The sequence below is a fragment of the Theropithecus gelada genome, chromosome 14, assembly GCF_003255815.1.
Source record: "Theropithecus gelada isolate Dixy chromosome 14, Tgel_1.0, whole genome shotgun sequence".
Classification (NCBI taxonomy): Eukaryota; Metazoa; Chordata; class Mammalia; order Primates; family Cercopithecidae; genus Theropithecus; species Theropithecus gelada.
Genome location: NC_037682.1, coordinates 12,620,603 through 12,643,072, shown reverse-complemented (window position 1 = coordinate 12,643,072; position 22,470 = coordinate 12,620,603). Strand labels below are relative to the sequence as shown.

The 22,470-nt window shown below is 49.6% G+C and overlaps 1 pseudogene; it reads left to right on the top strand.

Annotated features, from left to right (window-relative positions):
• Positions 1 to 8,924: 8,924 nt before the first annotated feature.
• LOC112607534 lies at positions 8,925 to 9,062 on the top strand (annotated as a pseudogene).
• Positions 9,063 to 22,470: the final 13,408 nt, after the last annotated feature.

The window sequence follows — 22,470 nt, the reverse complement described above, 5'->3', positions numbered from 1 at the left end:
GGTGAGGGCCCCTTCTGGGTTGCAGACTGCCAACTTGCCACTGTGTCCTCACATGGCAGGAAGAGGACCAGAGAGCTCTCTGGGGTCCCTTTTATAAGGACACAGATCCCATTCATGAGGGCTACACTCCCATGACCCACTTACCTCCCAGAGTCCCCTCCTCCCAATACCATCACACGGAGGGTGGAGATTACACCACAGGAATTTGGGGGATAGGAACGTAGGCATGTGAGGAACAGAGGAGACACAAACATCCAGCCTATGGCAGGAGGCAAGAAAAAAATCTATTTTTGCATGTCCTTGTTCTTTGTCTCAGAGACGCGGGAAGTCAGGGTGATAATCAAAATATTTAACAACCAGTGCAGAGCAGACCGCAACAGCAGCAGTTCTAAGACAGGGACTTCCAAGGAACGGAAAAGGGGGTCATCTTAGAGACGGGAGACAAGCAAACAGGACGGGATGGAAACAAGACTTCACAGGCCCTGCTTTTTTTTTTTTATTTATTGAGACGGAGTCTCGCTATGTCACCAGGCTGGAGTGTACTGGCGCGATCTCAGCCTCCGCTCACTGCAACCTCTGCCCCCTGGGTTCAAGCAATTCCCCTGCCTCAGCCTCCGGAGTAGCTGGGACTACGGGCACGTGCCACGATGCCTAGCTTTTTTTTTTTTTTTTTTTTGTATTTTAGTAGAGACGGGGTTTCAACATGTTAGCCAGGATGGTCTCGATCTCCTGACCTCGTGACCCACCCACCTTGGCCTCCCAAAGTGCTGGGATTACAGGCATGAGACACCAAGCCTGGCCCAGTCCCTGCTTTTTCATCCTGTTTTGATGTTTGGACCATGGGACTGTATTGCCTGGTGCAAAAATCATCGTTCTTTTAAAAAGCACTGTACATGGAAGAGTAGCCTTCCTTCCCTGTTCCCCACATCACAGAGGCATGGGGAGGCCTTGGGAGAGGAGAAGGCTTGCTGGATGGCAGTGAGCTCTGTGTGTTCCTGCAACACCTCGGCTATGTCTGTCAGTCTGTCTGTCCAGTGCTTCAGCTCAGGGGTGAAGCCTCGGACTTCCTCTGGGGGTGTTGACCTCCATTATATTAGCCGAGGTATATGGAAGATGACACAGGGTAAGGGACAGGGTGCTTCTCCCCTCCTCAAAGATTCCTCAAGCCTTCTGTTGGGGGCAAAGACCCTGGAGCTTCCTCAGGTGCAATGCCCAGCACATAGTAGGCACTTAGTAAGCCTCTGTTTAATTAACCGCTCCCCCGTCTGCCTGGCTGTTTCACCCTTTGGGTGGTAAGCCTCTTACTCACACAAATCTGCCCCTGTGGCTTAAGCCTCAGAGTTGCTGGTACAAGGGACCATATTACCATAATCAGATCATCAGATTACTTCCTCTTTGCATCTGGCAGAGATCAGTGCACTGAGCAAAGGGCAATGAAAGCACAAAGCATCCATCCCATTGGGCAGAAATTTATCAAGTACCCGCTAGAAAAGAAATGTATCAAGAACCCAGGCCATGGGTCTAGGTTCTGCGACACAGCACGCCTCAGACTACCTTTGCCAGGGCACTCCCTTTGCTCTGTGCACTCCCTCTGTGGGGGTGACAAGTTGTAGCTAACATTTACGGGGCACTCACAAGTGCCAGGCCCTGTGCCGAGCACTCCACACACAATGTCTCACTCAATCCTCACAAGTGCTTTCGTTATTAGACGTGTGCAGGAGCAAGCAACAGAAACAAGACCCAAACTGGCTTAAGCAAGAGGAGATTCTACTGGCTCACACAACCGCAGGTTAGTAAGCCTCAGCTGAGTATGGTGGGATCAAAGCTCTGGCTGTTTCTCTGACTCTTTTTCACGCAGGGTTCCCTCATGGCTGCGAGATGGCCACCAGGAACAGCCGGACGGAATGCTTCCGATTCCTGTCCAACAGGAGAGAGACTGACCTTTCCAGGGCCTGCTTTCCAGAATGAGGAAGAGGCCTTCCCAAAAGCCGCAAGTAAGCCGCCTCCCTTTACGTCTCATCTCGTTAACCCAAATTGGCTTACACCTACCCATCCCATAATCCAATAATTCTTTTTTTTTTTTTTAAGACGGAGCTTGCTGTGTCACCCAGGCTGGAGTGCAGTGGTGCGATCTTGGCTGACTGCAACCTCCGCCTCCTGGGTTCAAGCAATTCTCCTGCCTCAGCCTCCAGCGTAGCTGGGACTACAGGCACACGCCACCACTCCTGGGTAATTTTTTGTATATTTAGTACAGACGGGATTTCACTGTGTTAGCCAAAATCTCCTGACCTTGTGATCCGCTTGCGTGGGCCTTCCAAAGTGCTGGGATTACAGGCGTGAGCCACTGCACCTGGACTCCAATCATTCTTAACCCTGACTGCCCATCAGAATTCACAGGAAATTTTTGAAAAAATATTGATGCCTAGGAACCACCCTGGCCCTATCAAATCAGAAACTTTGTGGGTGAAGCCCAGGCCTCAGCATTTTTAAAAACTTCCCAGACTTTTGTTTTTTTAAGACAGGGTCTTGCTCTATCGCCCAGGCTGGAGTGCAGTGGCGTGATCTCAGTCCACGGCAACCTCCACCTCCTTGGTTCAAGCGATTCTTATGCCTGAGCCTCCTGAGTAGCTGGAATTACAGGCGCCTGCCACCACACCCGGCTAATTTTTGTATTTTTAGTAGAGACAGGGTTTCCCATGTTAACCAGGCTGATCTCAAACTCCTGACCTCAGGTGATCTGCCCGTCTCGGCCTCCCAAAGTGCTGGGATTATGGGCCGAACCATCGTGCCTGGCCCTTCCCAGGTATTTCTAATGTGCAGTGAGTGCCTCAGGGTTAGACCTTGGGCATTGTCTCCAAAGGAGTTTGCCTGCTCAGTGACAGGGAACCTGGCCCAACTGATGACAGCATTCATTGGGAAGCTTCATACCTGTGGCCCACTGCCCGAAGTGTACCGGCAATTAATAATTCAAATAAATCCTATACTTTTCTTGTGAATAGCATAATTATATTGCTTGGCAATTTGTGTGTATGCTAAAAGCATTAATTTGTTAAATGTAAACATCTAAAATATGTCACAATCATTGTAAGTGGTATTAGCATGTCTTGATTTTTTTTAAAAAAACAGGATTGGCCGGGGGCTCACGCCTGTAATCCCAGCACTTTGGGAGGCCGAGGTGGGCGGATCACGACGTCAGAAGATTGAGACCATCCTGGCCAACATGGTGAAACCCCGTCTCTACAAAAAATACAAAAATTAGCCGGGTGTGGTGGTGCGCACCTGTAGTCCCAACTACTCAGGAGGGTGAGGCAAGAGAATCCCTTGAACCTGGGAGGAGGAGGTTGCCGTGAGCCAAGATTGTGCCATTACACTCCAACCTGGGCGAGAGCATGAGACTCCATCAAAAAAAAAAAAAAACAAAAAAAACCCAGGAGCTTCCAAAACTGGAAGAAGCTTGGAGCCTCCCTTGGCTTCTAGAGATTTCCCAGACTGATATCTGGCCACAGGCTGGGTTGCCCAGCCCTGGGCCTTTCCTTTCTGTGAAAGTTTGAGTTCTTTTTTTTTTTTTTTTTTTTTTGAGACGGAGTCTGGCTCGGTAGCCCGGGCTGGAGTGCAGTGGCCCAATCTCAGCTCACTGCAAGCTCCGCCTCCCGGGTTTACGCCATTCTCCTGCCTCAGCCTCCCAAGTAGCTGGGACTACAGGCGCCGGCCACCTCGCCCGGCTAGTTTTTTGTATTTTTAGTAGAGACGGGGTTTCACGGTGTTAGCCAGGATGGTCTCGATCTCCTGACCTCGTGATCCGCCCGTCTCGGCCTCCCAAAGTGCTGGGATTACAGGCTTGAGCCACCGCGCCCGGCCGATCCCATTTTTTTAAAACTGTCTTATTTGTATGTCCTGTATGTAGGTGGGCCTATTTATGTTCAATAAAAAATTATAGCAAGTTAAGGCCGGGCACAGTGGCTNTTTTTTTGAGACGGAGTCTCGCTCTGTCACCCAGGCTGGAGTGCAGTGGCCGGATCTCAGCTCACTGCAAGCTCCGCCTCCCGGGTTCCCGCCATTCTCCTGCCTCAGCCTCCCGAGTAGCTGGGACTACAGGCGCCGCCACCTCGCCCGGCTAGTTTTTTGTATTTTTTAGTAGAGACGGGGTTTCACCGGGTTAGCCAGGATGGTCTCGATCTCCTGACCTCGTGATCCACCCGTCTCGGCCTCCCAAAGTGCTGGGATTACAGGCTTGAGCCACCGCGCCCGGCCCCGATCCCAATTCTTTATTACCCCGTAGTGGTGTTCAGCATTTTATCCATCAACCATGGCCTCCTGGTGGGTGGAGTGTACTCTCTTCTTCTAAATTTTGAGCTTGATCATGTGACTTGCCAGGACTTGCTGTTCAGAGGTGAACAGAAGCTGAAACTAGCTTTCCTGGTTCCTTGTGCTTTTGCTGTAGCCACTGGAAGAATAAATACCTCCCAGATGGCTGCTGCAGCCCCTTCAGTCTGACCCTGTGATGGTTAATTTTATGGATCAGCTTCACTGGGCTAAGGGTATCCAGATAGCTGGTATTATTTCTGGGCGTGTCTGTGAGAGTGTTTCTGGAAAAGAACAGCATTTTAATCAATGGACTGAGTAAAGAAGGTTGCTCTTAGGCCAGGCGCGGTGGCTCATACCTGTAACCACAGCACTTTGGGAGGTTGAGGCAGGTGGATCACCTGAGGTCAGGAGTTGGAGACTAGCCTGGCCAACATGGCAAAAACCCATCTCTACTAAAAATACAAAAATTAGCAGGGTGTGGTGGTGCACACCTGCAATCCCAGCTACTCCGGAGGCTGATGCAGGATAATCGCTTGAACCTGGGAGGCAAAGGTTGCAGTGAGCCAAGATCGCACCACTGCACTCTAGCCTGGGTGACAGAGTGAGACTCCATTTAAAAAAAAAAAAAGAAGAAGAAGAAGAAGGTTGTTCTCGCCAAAAGAGGTGGGCAGCACCCAGTTCATTAAGTGTCTGAATACAACAGAAATGCAGAGGAAGGGAGAAGTCTGTCTCTGTCTTCTTGAGCTGGGATGTCCATGTGCTCCTGGCTCTTGGACCTTCAGATTCATACTGAATGATATATATGACTGGCTTTTCTGGTCCTCAGCTTACAGACGGCAGATCACGGGACTTCTTGGCCTCTATCATCACATGAACCAATTTTCGTAATAAATCTCCTCATCTGTATACACATACACGCTATCGGTTCTGTTTCTCTGGAGATCCTTGACTATTATTGGGCCCCAGGGTAAGACATGCAGCTGGGCTGAGCTGGACCTACTGTCTGCAGCAGAGCCACACAGCTAAGTCCGACCAAGTTACAGGCCTGTGGGCCTGAGAATAGATGATTGCTCATTTAAGCCACTGAGCTTTGAGGGCGCTGTGCAGCATTATCACAGCATTAGTTACCTAATACGCCTTTTCAAACTGTGCTGTGCACAGACATATCAGCCCTTTGACCTCAGAGAACTTAATGGGCCTAGCACAATAGAGGAGAGTGAGTGGACAGAGAACATTTCCCTTTTGGGACCTGTGATAGCATCTAGCCTTTCCAAGGGTTATGGCCAGGTCATAGTCTATTACAAGCTACTTTTTTTTTTTTTTTTTTTTTTGAGACAGTCTCACTCTGTGGCCCAGGCTGGAGTGCAGTGGTGCAGTCTCGGCTTACTGCACCCTCTGCCTCCTGGGTTCAAGCGATTCTCCTGCCTCAGCCTCCCAAGTAGCTGGGATTGCAGGCACCTGCCACCACCACCTGGCTAATTTTTGTATTTTTAGTGGAGACAAAGTTTCATCACGTTGGCCAGGCTGGTCTTGAACTCCTGACCTCAGGTGATCCACCTGCCTTGACCTCCCAAAATGGTAGAGTTACAGACGTGAGCCACTGCACACAGCCCTGGCTGATTTTTGTATTTTTAGTAGAGATGGAGTTTTGCCATGTTGGCCAGGCTGGTCTTGAACTCCTGACGTTAAGTAATCCACCTGCCTCAGCCTCCCAAATGCTGAGATTACAAGCATGAGCCTCCGTGCCTGGACATAGAAGCACCGTTTTCAAAGAAAAAAAAATTGAGACAGGGTCTCATCACTCTGTCTCCCAGGCTGGAGGGCAGGGATATGATCGTAGCTCATTGCAGCCTTGGGCTCCTGGGCTCAAGGGATCCTCCCACCTCAGTCCCCCAATTAGCTGAGATTACAGGTGTGTGCCACCGAGCCTAGCTAATTTTTTAATTTTTTCTAGAGACAGGGTCTTGCTGTGTTGCCCAGGCTGGTCTCAAATTTCAGCCCTCAAGTGATCCTCCTGCCTCAGCCTCCCAAAGCACTGGGATTACAGACATGAGCCACCATGCCTGGCCCCACAAACATTACTTTCTTTTGAAACCAGACTACCTGCTGAATTTGAAGCCCAGCTCCACCACTTACATGCTGTGTGAACTTGGATAGGTTGCTTAACTTCTCTGGGCCTCAGGATCCTAATCTGTAAAATAAGAATGATAATAATAGTACCTACCTCTGTTGTACAAATGAAATAAATCTTTGTGTAACGCATAGAACAGTGCCTGGCACATAGTAAGCATCATATAAGCATGAGTTTCTGTTATTAAGTACTCTACATGTATTTACCTCCCTCAACAAACCAACCAGTGAGTTTTATCACTATTTTGGATAATGGAATTGAGATTAAGAGAGGTCAAATGACTTGGCCAACGTCACACAACACAGAGTTGGCCAGAGGGGACCTCCCCCAGGTTGGTTTGCGGGGCTGGGACATAATGGAAGCTGCCCTGGGTTGCGAGTGAAGTCAAGCCATATCGCTTGGGCACAACCAGCTCTGCCATATCTGGCTGTGTGTCCAGGGCTAGTTGCCTTCCAGGCTCTCTAAGACTCAGTGTACTCCCGAGTCAGGAAGCAGAACCAGGGAGCAGCAGGACAGACAAAGCTGGGGCCACCTTCAGAGCCCCAGAGCCTCCCACTGTGTCCTCTGCTGCCTGCAAAAAGGCTGCATCCCTCTCAGAGGGAAACATGAGACCTGCTGAGCCAGCAGATTCGGAGGCCCAGACAGCTGTGTCCCCTCCCGGCCCCCTGGCCCAGAGTGAAGGCCCATCCCTCTGAAAGGCAAGGACAGGTGCTGGGCTTCCCTGGAGCCACAGCACGCCCTGAGCACCCAAGAGCCAGATACACTAGGCCTCTCCTGATGCAGAAGGTCAGGCAGAGGCCCGGGGCCTGGCACAGGGGAAATGGAAAGCATGTCCCAGCTCTGGTCCCTTCACCCCTAGGAGTGTCAGTTTCCTTAACAGAGAAATCAAAACTCCTTGGCCAGGCGCAGTGGCTCACGCCTGTAATCCCAACACTTTGGGAGGCCGAGGTGGGCGGATCACCTGAGGTTGGGTGTTCGAGACCAGCCTGACCAACATGGAGAAACGCCATCTCTACTAAAAATACAAAATTAGCTGGGTGTGGTGATGTATGCTTGTAATCCCAGCTACTCAGGAGGCTGAGGCAGGAGAATCGCTTGAACCCTGGAGGCGGAGGTTTCTGTGAGCCAAGATCGCACCATTGTACTCCGGCCTGGGCAATAAGAGCGAAACTCCATCTCAAAAAAAAAAAAAAAAAAGAAATAAAAACTCCTGCATCTTGGGCCTGTGGAGAAGCCCCTGCAGGTTCAAGAAAACCCTCTATAAACTGCAAAGGCTTGTGCTCCAGAAGGCTGCTCTCGGGTCCTCCGTTTCCATGTCTGTAAAATAAGAGCAAGGAGCTCACAGGGGCCTTCCAGCCAGGAAGGCCTCCAATCCAGTCCTGTAGGAAACCATCTCCCTAGCTCAGTATCACTCCTGATGTGAGGGTGCTTCTGGTGTCACGCAGCATCGCATACCACCATCACCCACGGTGTCTTTTTACCCAAAATGCCTAATAACATGGGTCCAATAATTGCCAGTTTACCAGAAATACAGGAGGCTAAGGAATGAATGAAACAAGAGAAAAACAACACAATAAACCCTGAAGGTGAGGCATTTTGCAAACTACTAGTCCAGTTTTATGACATGTCATTGTCATAGAAAAGGACTTGCCGGACTAAAAGAGACTTAAGGGCATCCAACCAGAGGCTTTGCAGAGTCCTTGACTGCACTCCCGTTTTCAGGAGCCAGCATACAGGACATTTTGGGAGCAATGAGAGAATTTGAATGTGGGCTGAGCATTAGATAAGATGGAGATGTATTGACAGGGAGAGGCTGAGATAACTGACAAGGACAGCATGATCTCATTTTGATTTAAAAAATTGCATATGGCTAGGTGCAGGGGCTCACACCTGTAATCCCAGTACTCTGGGAGGCTGAGGCGGGTGGATTACTTGAGGTCAGCAGTTCAAGACCAGCTTGGCCAACACGGTAAAATCCCGTCTCTACTAAAATACAAAAATTAGCTGGGCATGATGGCGGGAGCCTGTAGTCCCAGCTACTAGGGAGGCTGAGGCAGGAGAATCACTGGAACCTGGGAAGCAGAGGTTTCAGTGAGTCAAGATCGCGCCACTGCACTCTAGCCTGGGCAACAGAGTGAAACTCTGTCTCAAAACAAACAATCAAACAAAACACAAAAAATTACATATGCAGGACTGGGCGCCGAGGCTCATGCCTGTCATCCCAACATTTTGGAAAGCTGAGGCAGGCAGATCGCTTGAGCCCGGGAGTTTGAGACTAGCCTGGGCAACATAGTGAGACCCTGCTTCTGAAAGAAAAAAAAAAAATTACATAGGCATAAAAAGAGATTCAGGGCCAGGCACAGTGGCTCATGCCTGTAATTCCAGCACTTTGGGAGGCCGAGGCGGGCTGATCAGTTGAGGTCAAGAGTTGGAGACCAGCCTGACCAACATAGTGAAACCCGTCTCTACTGAAAAAATACCAAAAAAAATCGCTTCTTGGCCTTTTGGCTAAGATCAAGTGTAGTATCTGTTCTTATCAGTTTAAGAAAATACAAAAGTTAGCTGGGCGTGGTGGCATGTGCTTGTAATCCCAGCTACTTGGGAGGCTGAGGCAGGAGAATTGCTTGAGCCTGGGAGGTGGAGGTTTCAGTGAGCCAGAATCGCGCCATTGTACTCCAGGCTGGATGACAGAGAAGATTCCGTCTTTTAAAAAAAAACAAACTTTAAGAGATATGAGAGGACAGAAAATGAGGATACTCCCTGGGTGGTAGGAATAGAGTGGTTTTGTTTTCTTGGTTTTGCTCATTGGCAAGTTCCGACTTTGTACAATGTACATGCACAGCTGCTGGGGCTCAGAGAACGATACTGCAAAGTATGGTGCTATGGCAGCCTGAGTACTTTGGACTAAAGGAAATTGGAAGATCTCAAAAGCCAAGTCTCTCTCTGACATTCTCCCACCCTCCTGTCTCCTGCCCCTGTTTCGCCCCCAGAGGAAGCCATAGACACCAGAATTCTTTTCCCCCAGTCATAGAAACTAGAACCCCTCTTCCCTAAAGCAAGCCATAGAACCTAGAAAGGGTCACTCTCCCTTCTCCCCTGCACAGAGAGGCCAAGAGGTATCTCAATAGACGGGCCTTGCTGGGTGTCCCCACTCAGTCTATTCCCATGAATCACGCTCTTTTGTCCAATCACCTTTCTACACGGCTGTCTGCTTCGCATAGAATCGAAGCATAAAAATAGACAGGTTTCCCTGGATCTTTGGGTCTTCATTCTGAGGTTCCTGTGCCTTGTAAAACTTTGATTAAATAAATTTGTTGCAGCCGGGTGCGGTGGCTCACCCCTGTAATCCCAGCACTTTGGAAGGCCGAGGCTGGTGGATCACGAAGTCAGGAGATCCAGACCATCCTGGCTAACATGGTGAAACCCCATCTCTACTAAAAATACAAAAAATTAGCCGGGCGTGGTGGCGGGCACCTGTAGTCCCAGCTACTCACGAGGCTGAGGTAGGAGAATAACACGAACCTGGGAGGCGGAGCTTGCAGTGAGAGGAGATCGTGCCACTGCACTCCAGCCTGGGTGACAGAGCGAGACTTTGTCTCAAAAAAAAAAAAAAAAAAAAAAAAAATTGTTATGCTTTCCTCTTGTTAACCAGTCCTTTGTTATAGGAGTGGCAGCCATGACCTTTATGATGAATGAGGCAAGGTAGCACACCTTTCCACCCCTACACAGCTTTGCTGATAATAAAAGTTTTTATTTTATTTTACTGTTTTTGAGATGCAGTCTCGCTCTGTCACCCAAGCTGGAGTTCAGTGGTGAAATCTTGGCTCACTGCAACCTCCACCTCTTGGGTTCAAGCCATTCTCCTGCCTTAGCCTCCCGAGTAGCTGAGACAACAACAAAACCACGCCCAGCTAGGTTTTGCATTTTTAGTAGAGACAGAGTTTCACTATGCTGGTCAGGCTGGTCTCGAACTCCTGACATTAAGCGATCTGCCTGCCTTGGCCTCCCAACGTGTTGGGGTTACAGATGTGAGCGATCGCATCCAGTCAAAGGTTATTTTAAAGTAGGTAAGTTCTTGGCATAGTCCCGGGCTCTGATGGTTTCCTGTGGCCTCAGCTTCCTCTTCCAGCTCCTGCCCCATCCAGGACTTGCCAAAAATATTAACCAGGCAATGGCATCTCGGGTCACAGCTTTCCTCCCCTCTGAGCACCGCCTTTCCTTCCTCCCCTCCCTCCCCGACATCATGGTGTCCGTGGGGAAGTGTCCATTGAATTACAGCAACGCCATGTGCTCACTCCCTCCTTCTCCCCTGTGGAGAAGTGACTTACCTGATGGCCAAACCTGGGAGGAGCTCCTGGGCATGCCCAGCCCAGCGCGCCATCTCTTTTGAAAGCCTTTATTGGTCTGTTGCTGCCTGGCAGTTAGCCTCTGGTATCCCCACTGAGCCAGGGACTGGGCATTTTCAGTGGGTGAATGTCAAGTTCAAGGGTAGGATAGCAGGAAGCCAACTTGGCCATTGCTCTTAAGTCACAGGAAAATATTTTGATCTCTCTCTGTCTAACTGTTGTGTGTCTCTCTCAGTCGCTTTCAAACTTAGGTGGCGAAGAGGAGCGTCCTTTATTGGATCCTCTAAAATCCAACATCTGTCTCTTCCCTACCCCAGTGGCCCCTTCTCCTCTGCCCAACTTCACGCCCAGGTGGAAGCTGATTTTTTCTTTTCTTTTCTTTCTTTTTTTTTTTTTTTTTTTGAGACAGTCTTACTCTGTTGCTCAGGCTGGAGTGCAATGGCATGATCTCGGTCAGCTCACTGCAACCTCTGCCTCCCAGGTTCAAGCGATTCTTCCATCTCAGACTCCTGAGTAGCTGGGATTACAGGCGCACACTACCACACCTGGCTAATTTTTGTATTTTTGTAGAGACAGGGTTTCACCACGTTGGCCAGCCTGGTCTTGAACTCCTGACTTCAGGTGGTCCACCCGCCTCGGCCTCCCAAAGTGCTGGGATTACAGGTGTGAGCCACCTTGCCTGGCCTAGAAGCTGATTTTCTAGAGACATCTTCAAGACACCAGGAACTTCAGGACTGAGTTTCTAATGAAGAGAAGAATTAGAAGTCCTTGGGGACAGTCAAAAATGGAGGTGAAGGTGCAGGGGGTGCAGGGTGGTGAGGGTGCAGGGAGTGCAGGGAGGTGAGGGTGCAGGGGGTGCGGGGTGGTGAGGGTGCAGGGGTGCAGGGAGGTGAGGGTACAGGGGGGTGCATGGTGGTGAGGAGGCAGGGGTGAGGGATGGTGAGAATGCAGGGGGTTGTGGGGTGGTGAGGGTGCAGGGGGTGAGGGGTGGTGAGAATGCAGGGGGGTGCGGGGTGGTGAGGGTGCAGGGGGTGAGGGGTGGTGAGGGTGCAGAGGTGCGGGGTGGTGAGGGTGCAGGGGTGTGGGGTGGTGATGCAGCATTCCAGACAGAGGGAACAGCATGGGCAAAGGAGCAGAGGCTGGATGCAAAATGAGAGAGGAGGAGTGAGCTGAGCTGAGGCTTTGTCCTGCACATAGCTCAAGGGACAAATGTAAATCATGGGGGATGTGGACCACATGAGTGTTTCAAGCTGAGAAGTGTTGATATGCTGGGAGTGTCTCCTGGGGCCACTCGGTGGAGGACAGGTCCAGGGGAGAGGCCTGGGAGCAAGAGATTAGAAATGGGGTCATGAACCCAGAACACTCACAGGGAAGAGGAAAAAGCGACTGCAAAGACTAGAGGGCAGCAACGGCCTGCACCTCGGGGCACTTCATCTCAGAAGCAAATCAGTCCCAGTTGCTGAGAGTTCAGAAATGGATTTCTTGAATTATGCAAAGGTAGAGAAGTCAGACCCAACCCCTGCCCCCCAATTACAAATATTTTGTAATGTTCCCTTCACCAAGCTGAAATGAAATTCATAAATAAACTAACCTACCCTCACACATGCTTTAAAAAAAAACAATGATATCCTAACTATAATATGAAGGAGAAATAAAAGGAGGGTAATTTCTAATAAAATAATATCAATTTCAGGATGAAAATCTGCAGGCAGGCTGGGCGTGGTGGCTCATTCCTATAATCCTAGCACTTTGGAAGGCTGAGGTAGGTGGATCACCTGAGGTTAGGAGTTCGAGAGCAGCCTGGCCAACATGGTGAAATCCCGTCTCTACTAAAACTACAAAAATTAGCCAGGCGTGGTGGTGGGCGCCTGTAATTCCAGCTACCTGGGAGGCTGAGGCAGGAGAATCGCTGGAACCTGGGAAGTGGAGGTTGCAGTGAGCCAAGATCGTGCCACTGCATTCCAGCCTGGGCAACAGAGTGAGACGCTGTCTCAAAAATATATAAATAAATAAATAAATAAATAAATAAATAAATAAATAAATAAAAGAAAAAGAAAACCTGCAGGCTGACTACAGCAGGAGATGAGGTGGCCCCACACTTGCTCCTAGAGGTGGGGCCACAGGGACCATGGTGGCCACAAGGCAGATGGACACAGGTAGTTGTGATGGTGATTCAGACCCCACAAGCGGTGTTGTTGCCAGTGACATGAAATGGGCAATGAGTCTTGGCCAAATTCCAAACAAAACAAAGGACAATCTTCTCTTTGTGTACACAATAGTCATGTTCCTAGAAAATTCTGTGTATGTTGAAAGCATGCAAAAATTATTTATTTTGTGTTTCTATATAAACAGGTCTCTGTCTCCCATTTTGACAAAGAAAAATGCCCTTGCAGATTTCCCAGACTTCTCTGAGGGGACTGTCTTGGCCTCACTGGGTGTCATTGTCTTAGAGCCTTTTCTGTAATGACAGCAGCTGAGACCAGAATGCAGATGCCCTGTAAAACCAATTTTGCATCTTCTTCTGGTGGATGAGAGGCGAGCGGGAGGCGTGGAACTTAGAGGACAGTTGGGAGAAGGGTCCAGAGAGGTGGGAAGTGAGCAGCCCGCAAGAAATGGCAACAGGCCAAGGCCAGAGGAGATGGCAGGCTGCTGAGATGCTTCCTGGGGTGGGGACGGACAAGAGGTGCTAACCTGTAAATCTGTAATCCCCCTCTGCTCTTCCCAAACCGTCCATCAAAGTCAGTTACACAGGCTGGGTGTAGTGGCTTATGCCTGTAATCCCAGCACTTTGAGAGGCTGATGCTGGTGGATCACCTGAGGTCAGGAGTTCGAGACCAGCCTGACCAATATGGTGAAACCCTGTCTTTACTAAAAATACAAAAATTAGCGGGGCATGGTGGTGCACACCTGTAGTCCCAGCACTCGGAAGGCTGAGACAGGAGAATCACTTGAACCTGGGAGGCGGAGGCTGCAGTGAGCTGAGATTGCACCACTGCACTCCAGTCTGGGTGACAGAGCCAGATTCCATCTCAAAAAAAAAAAAAAAAAAAAAAAGTCAGTTACACACTATAGTGCTTGGAGGAGGATCAATGAAAATGATGGCTCATATTCTCTAACTAACTGCTGATGCTTTACTCACACTAACTCATGTGACCTGCAGCAAGGCCTAAGAGTTAGGGGCCACACTTACCCCCAGTTTATAATGAGAAAACCAAAGCCCAGAGAGATGGAGACCATTGCCCAAGGCCAATCAGCTCATCATTTGTAGAGCAAGACTTTGAACCCAGGCAGTCTGGCTCCTGTGGCCCCAGTTTGATCACCCCACTAGCAAGGGCCAGGCCTGTGCTCTAATGAAGCATTGCGAAGGGAAATCACAGCAGTATGCAGGGAGCTGGGGTGGGTTTGAAGAAATCTGGGCTGAGAGGTAGCAGGAGATCATAGGTGTCCAGTGGAGATTCTCAGAAACATTGAGAAGGATGCTAGCCTTCCCTTGTATGAAGGACAGGGACTCAGCCATTTTCACTGGCTCTTACAAGGAAGGGTGACTCCAGGTCCAGGGAGGTGGAAGATCAGAAGCATCCTGTCCCAGTGGAAACCCCAAAATGGCCATATTGGTTTACATCCAGGGCCCATCTGAACTCTGTTTGTTTCTGAACTCTTAAATTTCAACAGCTTCACCTATTTCCATCCCATTTGTTAATAGCTGTATTTTAATATATTCATTGGCTGAGAAAATACAGCACAAAAGACTACTTTGAATTCAGAAATGCTTTCAGCGAATTCGAATGTTATTAATCACAGTGGCATCCACATTCATTTGAAAAACATTACATCTGTAGAAGCCAAATGCTTTCCAGAGACAGTGCTTGGGGCACTCACGGCCAATGCTGAGTAAAAGTCATAGGTGGGAACTGGGAAAAGGCAAGAAAGGAGTGATTGATGCACCAGCGCCACAATCTCCCAGGCTCCAGATCAACCCCCTGGGGTGGCTCAGGGTCACTACCACAGTCCTGATCAATGTCACCTACTCCCTGCTGGTATATGCGCTGAGAAAAGGCTTTGATTGGGCCGTCCTAGTGCCACTCATTATGGAGCAACTCCACGGGGCAGAGCTTAGGCCAGCCTCCACCAAGGGGCTAGCTGACCTCCTGTCCAGCCCAAATGGAGGCGCTAGACAGATTGGAGGTCAGTCTAGGGCAATCACCTGTGCCCAGTGGGGCCCTTGCAAGGGATGGATGAAGTGTCAGAGGCGTTTGAACCACAGCAACTCCATCTTGAATAGCGGTTGGGTAAAACGAGGCTGAGATCTACTGGCTCTATTTCCAGATGGTTAGGCATCATTCGAAGTCATAGGATGAGATAGGTCAGCACAAGATACAGGTCATAAAGACCTTGCTGATAACATGGTCTGCAGTAAAGAAGCAGGGCAAAACCCACTAAAATCAAGATGGCAATGAGGCTGACCTCTGGTGGCCCTCACTGGTACACTCCCACCAGCGCCATGACAGTTACAAATGCCACGGCAATGTCAGGAAGTTACTCTATATGGTCTAAAAGGGGGAGGCATGAATAATCCACCCCTTGTTTAGCATGTCATCAAGAAATAACCAGTTGGGCGCGGTGGCTCACTCCTGAAATCCCAGCACTTTGGGAGGCTGAGGTGGATGGATCACCTGTGGTCAGAAGTTTGAGACCAGCCTGGCCAACGCGGTGAAACCCTGTCTCTCCTAAAAATACAAAACATTAGCCTCGTGTAGTGGCAGGTGCCTGTAATCCCAGGTACTCGGGAGGCTGAGGCAGGAGAATCTCTTGCACCTGGGAGGTGGAGGTTACAGTGAGTGAGGTCGTGCCATTGCACTCCAGCCTGGGCAACAAGAGCGAAACTCCATCTCAAAAAAAAAAAAAAAAGAAAAAGAACACGTATGTTTATAGCAGCATTATTCACAATAGCCAAAGGGTGGAAACAACCCAAACGTCCATCAGTGAATGAAATTTGGCTTTCAGACATGGATGAAAATATGATACATACGTCCGGGCGCAGTGGCTCACGCCTGTAATCCCAGCATTTTGGGAAGCCGAGGTGAGCAGATCACCTGAGGTCAGGAGCTCAAGACCAGCCTGGCCAACATGGCGAAACCCCATCTCTACAAAAATACAAAACTTAGCCGGGCATGATAGTGGGTGCCTGTAATCCCAGCTACTCAGGGAGGCTGAGGCGGGAGAATCACTTGAACCTGAAAGGCAGAGTTTACAGTGAGCCGAGATTGCGCCATTGCACTCCAGCCTGGGCAACGCAGCAAGACTCCATCTCAAAAAAAAAGAAAAAAGAAAATATGATACATACAACGGAATGTTATTCAGACTTAAAAAGGAATGAAATTCTGATACATGCTATTACATAGATGAATCTTGAAGACATTATGCTAAGTGAAATAAACAAACCAGTCACAATGATTCCAGGCTGGGCACAGTGGCTCATGCCTGTAATTCCAGCACTTTGAGAGGCAGAGGCGGGTGGATCACCTGAGGTCGGGAGTTCGAGACCGGCCTGGCCAACATGATGAAACCCCATCTCTACTGAAAATACAAAAATTAGCTGGGCATGGTGGCAGGCACCTGTAATCCCAGTTACTCGGGAGGCTGAGGCAGGAGAATCACTTGAACCCACGAGACGGAAGTTGCAGTGAGCCAAAACTGCACCACTGCACTCCAGCCTGGGTGACAGAGAGAAACGCTGTCTCAAAACAAACAAACAAAAACATATATATATAATTGATTCCACTTCTGTGAAGTATCTAGAATAGTCAAATTCATGGACACAGAAAGTAGAATGCTAGTGGCTGAGGCTGGGGGGAAGAGGAATGGGAGTTAGTGTTTAATGGGAACAGAGTTTCAGTTTGTGAAATCGGAAAGTTCTGGAGTTGTGTGGTGGTAATGATAGCACAACAATGTGTTTTTGAGATGGGATCTTGCCCTGTCACTCAGGCTGGAGTGCAGTGGTGCGATCTCGGCTCACTGCAGCCTCCACCTCCTGGGTTCAAGCGATTCTCCTGCCTCAGCCTCCCGAGTAGCTGGGATTACAGGAGTGCACCACCACGCCCAGCTAGTTTTTTGTATTTTTAGTAGAGACTCCAGCCTGGTCTTGACCTCCTGACCTCAGGTGATCCACCCACGTTGGCCTCCCAAAATGCTGGAATTACAGGTGTGAGCCACTGCACCGGCCTCAGTTTCTTTCTTTCTTTCTTTCTTTTTTTTAAGACGGAGTCTTGCTCTTGTCGCCCAGGCAGGAGTGCAATGGTGTGATCTCGGCTCACTGCAACCTCCGCCTCCCGGGTTCAAGTGATTCTCCTGCCTTAGCCTCACTAGCAGCTGGGATTACAGGCACCCGCCACCACGCCCAGCTAATTTTTTGTATTTTTAGTAGAGACAAGGTTTCACCATGTTGGCCAGGCTGGTCTCGAGCTCCTGACCTCAGATGATCCACCCACCTTGGCCTCCCAAAGGACTGGGATTATAGGCGTGAGCTATTGTGCCTGCCTCAATTTCTTTTTTAAAGCTACTAAGAAAAAGGTTCTGAGAGCCGAGGCTGCCTGAGATTTCCTGGATTTCCCCATCCTCCTCCAGCCCGTCCTGTTCTTTGAGACCCCATCACAAACCTGCCTTCAGTGCTCTGGAGTCCAAGGGCTTGTGGATCCTTCTTGACATCAACTTCCCAAGGCAGAAAAGTCTCTGAAAGGGGCTTTGGCCCCTTTGGGGGCCCATTAGGAAGCCACCATCATTAATGAATTTACCAAAAAGGCCACCTTCTGGCTGACACCTCAGGAGAGGATGGGATGACTTCAGTTTGCCCAATGAAGGGATCACCCTTGAGTTTCTGCTAACTGCTCAAGCTCAGCCTTGAATGTCGCCAGTACCCCAGCGCAAAAGCTCAGGGAAAGCACCTCGAGTGAGCACCTACCATGCACCAAGCACCACACCTAGAATCCTTACCAGCACCCAAGGAGGACATTTTTGAACCCATTTCCCTGATTAGGAAACTGAGCCTCATAGAGTCCCACAACCAGAAAATGAGGGATTCACACTTTAGAGCCCGCTCTAAATCCCAGTTACGGACCTCCCAGACTCATGGCTGGCTTTGGGGGTGCAGCAGGCTCCCTGAGCTTAGAGGCAACAGCAGCCCTTTCTCAGAGATAAGAGGCAGAAGAGAGAGGGCAAAGTCCATTCTCAGCCCCCTCTGCAAGGCCTATCAAAATAGAAGTCCTGGCTCCCTGCATATACGGCAGGGTCTCTTCACCCAGGAGTCTTTTGGGTAGAGGAGGCTTCTGGCTAGAGGGACTTCTGTGTCTCCCACAGAATACAGCTCTCCTCCCCTTTCTGCCTGCCTCCTTGCCAACAGCCAGTGTCACCCTGATCCTTTCCAGAAAGGGAAGCTTTGGGAAGAGAGAATGTATGTGTGTTGGGGTGGTAAGCATATCTTTTTTATCTTTTTTTTTTTCTTTTGAGATGGAGTCTCGCTCTCTTGTCCAGGCTGGAGTGCAGTGGCACGATCTCAGCTCACTACAGCCTCTGCCTCTCTGGCTCAAGCGGTTCTCCTGCCTCAGCCTCCCTAGTAGCTGGGATTACAGGCACCTACAGTCACGCCCAGCTGGTTTTTGTATTTTTAGTGGAGACGGGGTTTCACCATGTTGGCCAGGCTGGTCTCAAACTCCTGACCTCAAGTGATTTGCCTGCCTTGGCCTCCCAAAGTGTCAGTATTTCAAGGGCTCAGATCCTGAGTTGGGGGCTCCCACCCCTGCTTTCGCCATGAGTCTGAAGGTAGACATAAACTGTCATCCTCGGAACTGGAAACTCCTCAAATCAACCAGAAAGGGGTGAGAAGGTCAAAGGCAGAAGGGTCCATCCCAGCGAGGTTTGCAAATGGGAGAGCTGGGACGGACTGTGGAGCTTCCTGAGGCTCCTCCAACAGGCGAAGGCAGAGCCCATTCCACATTAACAGCGGAGAAGCAAGTCCTTCTGTCAGAGGCATTCGAACCAGAGAGACTCCATCTTGAGTGAGGGCTAGGAAAATGAAGCTGGGACTTGCTGGGCTGCATTCCCAGAAAGTTAGCTATTCCGAACCTCTAGATGTTTACAGTTAATGAAACAGATTGATAACGTTTACTAAACAGACCCAGACTTAGGAGTGTCTTGATATCCTGATGCCTTGAGAACAGAAGCATTCCTAATTTTGCTTTGAAGATAATAATATTGATTATTGCAAAATACAGTAATTAAGAAAATTAATGCTTTATCACAAACCCTTGTAGCAGAGCACATCTCTCCATAATCTTTTTTTAATCCTGTATATAAATGAGTATTGTACCTAGGGTGGACACGTTCCTCTTCTTACTTTTGGGAACTCCCTACTCTGTCAATGGAGTAGCTGCTCTTTCACCACTTTTCTCTCTTTCTTTCTTTCCTTCTCTCTCTCTCTCTCTCTCTCTCTCTTTCTTTTTTGAGATGGAGTCTCACTCTGTAGCCCAGGCTGGAGTGCAGTGGCACGATCTCGGCTCCACTTCAACCTCCGCCTCCCGGGTTCAAGCAATTCTCTTACCTCAACCTCCCGAGTAGCTGAGATGACAGGTGCCCACCATCACACCTGGCTGATTTTTGGATTTTTGGTAGAGACGGGGTTTCACCAAGTTGGCCAGGCTGGTCTTGAACTCCTGACCTCAGGCGATCCGCCCGCCCCAGCCTCCCAAAGTGCTGGGATTACAGGCGTGAGCCACCACGCCTGGCCTTTACTTTCTTAATAAACTTGATTTCACTTTGCACTGTGGACTCGTTCGGAATTCTTTCTTGCACGAGATCCAGGAACCCTCTCTTGGGGTCTGGATTGGGACCCCTTTCTGGTGACACTTCCAGCACAATGGTTTTCAACCTCAGCTGTGTGCTGGAGTCAGGAGTCTTGAAACTCCTGATGTCTAACCCCCAGAGTTTCCAAGGTAATTGGCCTGGGGTGCAGCCGGGGCAGGGGATTCTAATGTGTTAAGTTGGAAACAGTGGCCTGCCTGAAGGCTGGAGTACCCTCAGAGGCCAAAAAGGAAGGAGGCCAAACAGGTCAGAGGGTGGCCATCTCTGTCCAGGGAACAAACATGCTGTGTTGTGGGTAGCATGAGCAGGGTCCCTAGAAAGGACTGCTTGGTGGTGAAGCAAGGATTATCCCCACCACCACCCTGAAGCCCTACCCCGACCCCAGATAAAATACAGAATGCCCAGGGAAATTTGAATACCAGATGGACAGGTAACTTTTTAGTATAAGTATGTCCCTTCCCATCTTTGGGGGTAGACTTACATTAAACAATTACTTGTCGTTTATCTGAAATTCAAATTTAATTGTGTGTCCTGTTTTTTGATTTGCCGAATCTGGCAACCCTATCTCACCCCATCCCTGAGCTGGGAGTCAGGAGTCCCAGTTGTGGGTCCCAGCGCTCTGATTCTAACATGTTTGTGACCTTGGGCAACTCACTGCCCCTCTCTGAGTCTTGGTCACCTCACCTACTTACCATGTTCCTCCTGCCTCAGGGACAGGGCCAGCTGTTCCGAAGTGCAGTCAGAATGGATCACAAGATCCCTGGAAAGGCATCGAGTTGTCTATAAAGGAATATAGAGCCTTTCTCACTAAGAAATCAGCATTTTCCTTCTGTGGTTTGATCCCATCTGCCCATCCATCCACCCATCCATCCATCCATCCATCCACCCACTCAAGATTCTTGAATGGTTTTCAAGAATCTTCTTGTCATGGGATGTTGACCTGAGACTAACGCTGAGGGTGTAAATTTCTCTTTCTTCTCTCCCCTTCCTTCCTTCTCCTCCCTCCTATTCTTACGCTCTCTGACATCCTCATGCATCCAGTTGACAACTTCCCCTCCCTACCAAACAGAAAGAGTTCACTTCACATCAAGCAAGTAGCTGTGGTGGGCCTACTATGTGCCAGGCACACAGGCTACTAAGTGCTGAGGATACCATGGTGGCTCAGTCCCTGTCCACATGAAGCTTCTAGTCTGAGGGTGGAGTGTGAGGGGACAAAGTTAAATAATCACTGAAGTGAAGACGGCATGGCAAACCTTGGCAAGTGCCCTGAAGGAAAAGAACAGAGCACCGAGAGAGTACAAAACAAAGAATCTGGCCTTGCTCCCTTGAGGAAATATCCTTTGAATTGATAACTGAAGGGCAGGAAGGGGAAAGGCACTTCAGCAGATGGCGCTCACATGCAAAAGAGACCTTTGAGGAAGGGTGAGAAGGCTGGCATCAAGTGGGAGTGTGGGGGTGGGGCAGAGTGGCAGGAGACGGGGTGGACATGTTGGCAGGGCTGGCCGTGCTGGGTGGTGGAGATCATGCAAAGAATTAGAGTCTTGGCCAGGTGCTGTGGCTTTCATCTGTAATCCCAGCACTTTGGGAGGCCGAGGTGGGAGGATCGTGAGGTCAGGAGATCGAGACAATCCTGGCCAACATGGTGAAACCCCGTCTCTACCAAAAATACAAAAACTAGCCAGGCGTGGTGGCACGTGCCTGTAGTCCCAGCTACTCGGGAAGCTGAGGCAAGAGAATCGCTTGAACCTGGGAGGCGGGGGTTGCAGTAAGCCGAGATGATGCCATTGTACTCCAGCGTGAGTAACAAAGTGAGACTCCATCTCAAAAAAAAAAAAAAAAAAAAAAAAGAGTCTAGCCCATCCCAGGACCCAGCAATCCTACTCCTAGGCTTCTTCCTGTTTCAGTTTCCTATTGCCATTATAACAAATTGCTGCAAACTTGGTGGCTTAAAACAAATCTACTATCCTATGGTTTCAAAGGTCAGAAGTCAGAAACTGGGTGTCACTGGGCTGTCATCATGGTAGCAGCAGGGTTGCTCCTTCTGGAGGCTGTAGGGGGAGGACCCATTGCCTTGCCTCCGCCAGCTCCCTGAGGCTGCCTCTGCTCCCTGGCTTATCCTCAAAGCCAGCAATGGCCGGCTGGGTCTTTCTCACGCTACCATCTCTCTCTGGTCCTCTCACTCTGCTGCGCTCTTCCACTTATAGGGATCCTATGATTACATGGGGCCCATCCAGATAATCCAGGATAATATCATCATCTCGAGGTCAGCCTATTAGCAGCTTTAATTCCATCTGCAACCTTAATTTCCCTATGCCAGACAGGCGTGGCGGCTCACGCCTTCAATCCGGGCACTTTGGGAGACTGAGGCAGGCAGATTACCAGAGGTCAGCAGTTTGAGACCAGCCTGGGCAACATGGTAAAACCCTTTCTCTGCTAAAAATACTAAAATTAGCCAGGCGTGGTGCTGGGCGCCTGTAATCCCAGCTACTTGGGAGGCTGAGTCAGGGAGAATCACTTGAACCTGGAAGGTGGAGGTTGCAGTGAGCCGAGGTTGTGCCACGGCACTCCAGCCTGGGAAACAGAGCGAGACTCCATCTCAAAAACAAAAACAACAAAACAAACAAACACCCCCAAAATTAGCCCAGTGTAGTGGCACACACCTTTTATCCCAGCTACTTGGGAGGCTGAGGCATGAGAATTTCTTGAAGCTGGGAGACAGAAGTTGCAGTGAGCTGAGATTGTACCACTGCACTCCAGCCTGGGCGATAGAGTGGGACTCTGTCTAAAAATTAATTAATTAATTAATTAAAATTCCCTATGTCATGTAACCTAACA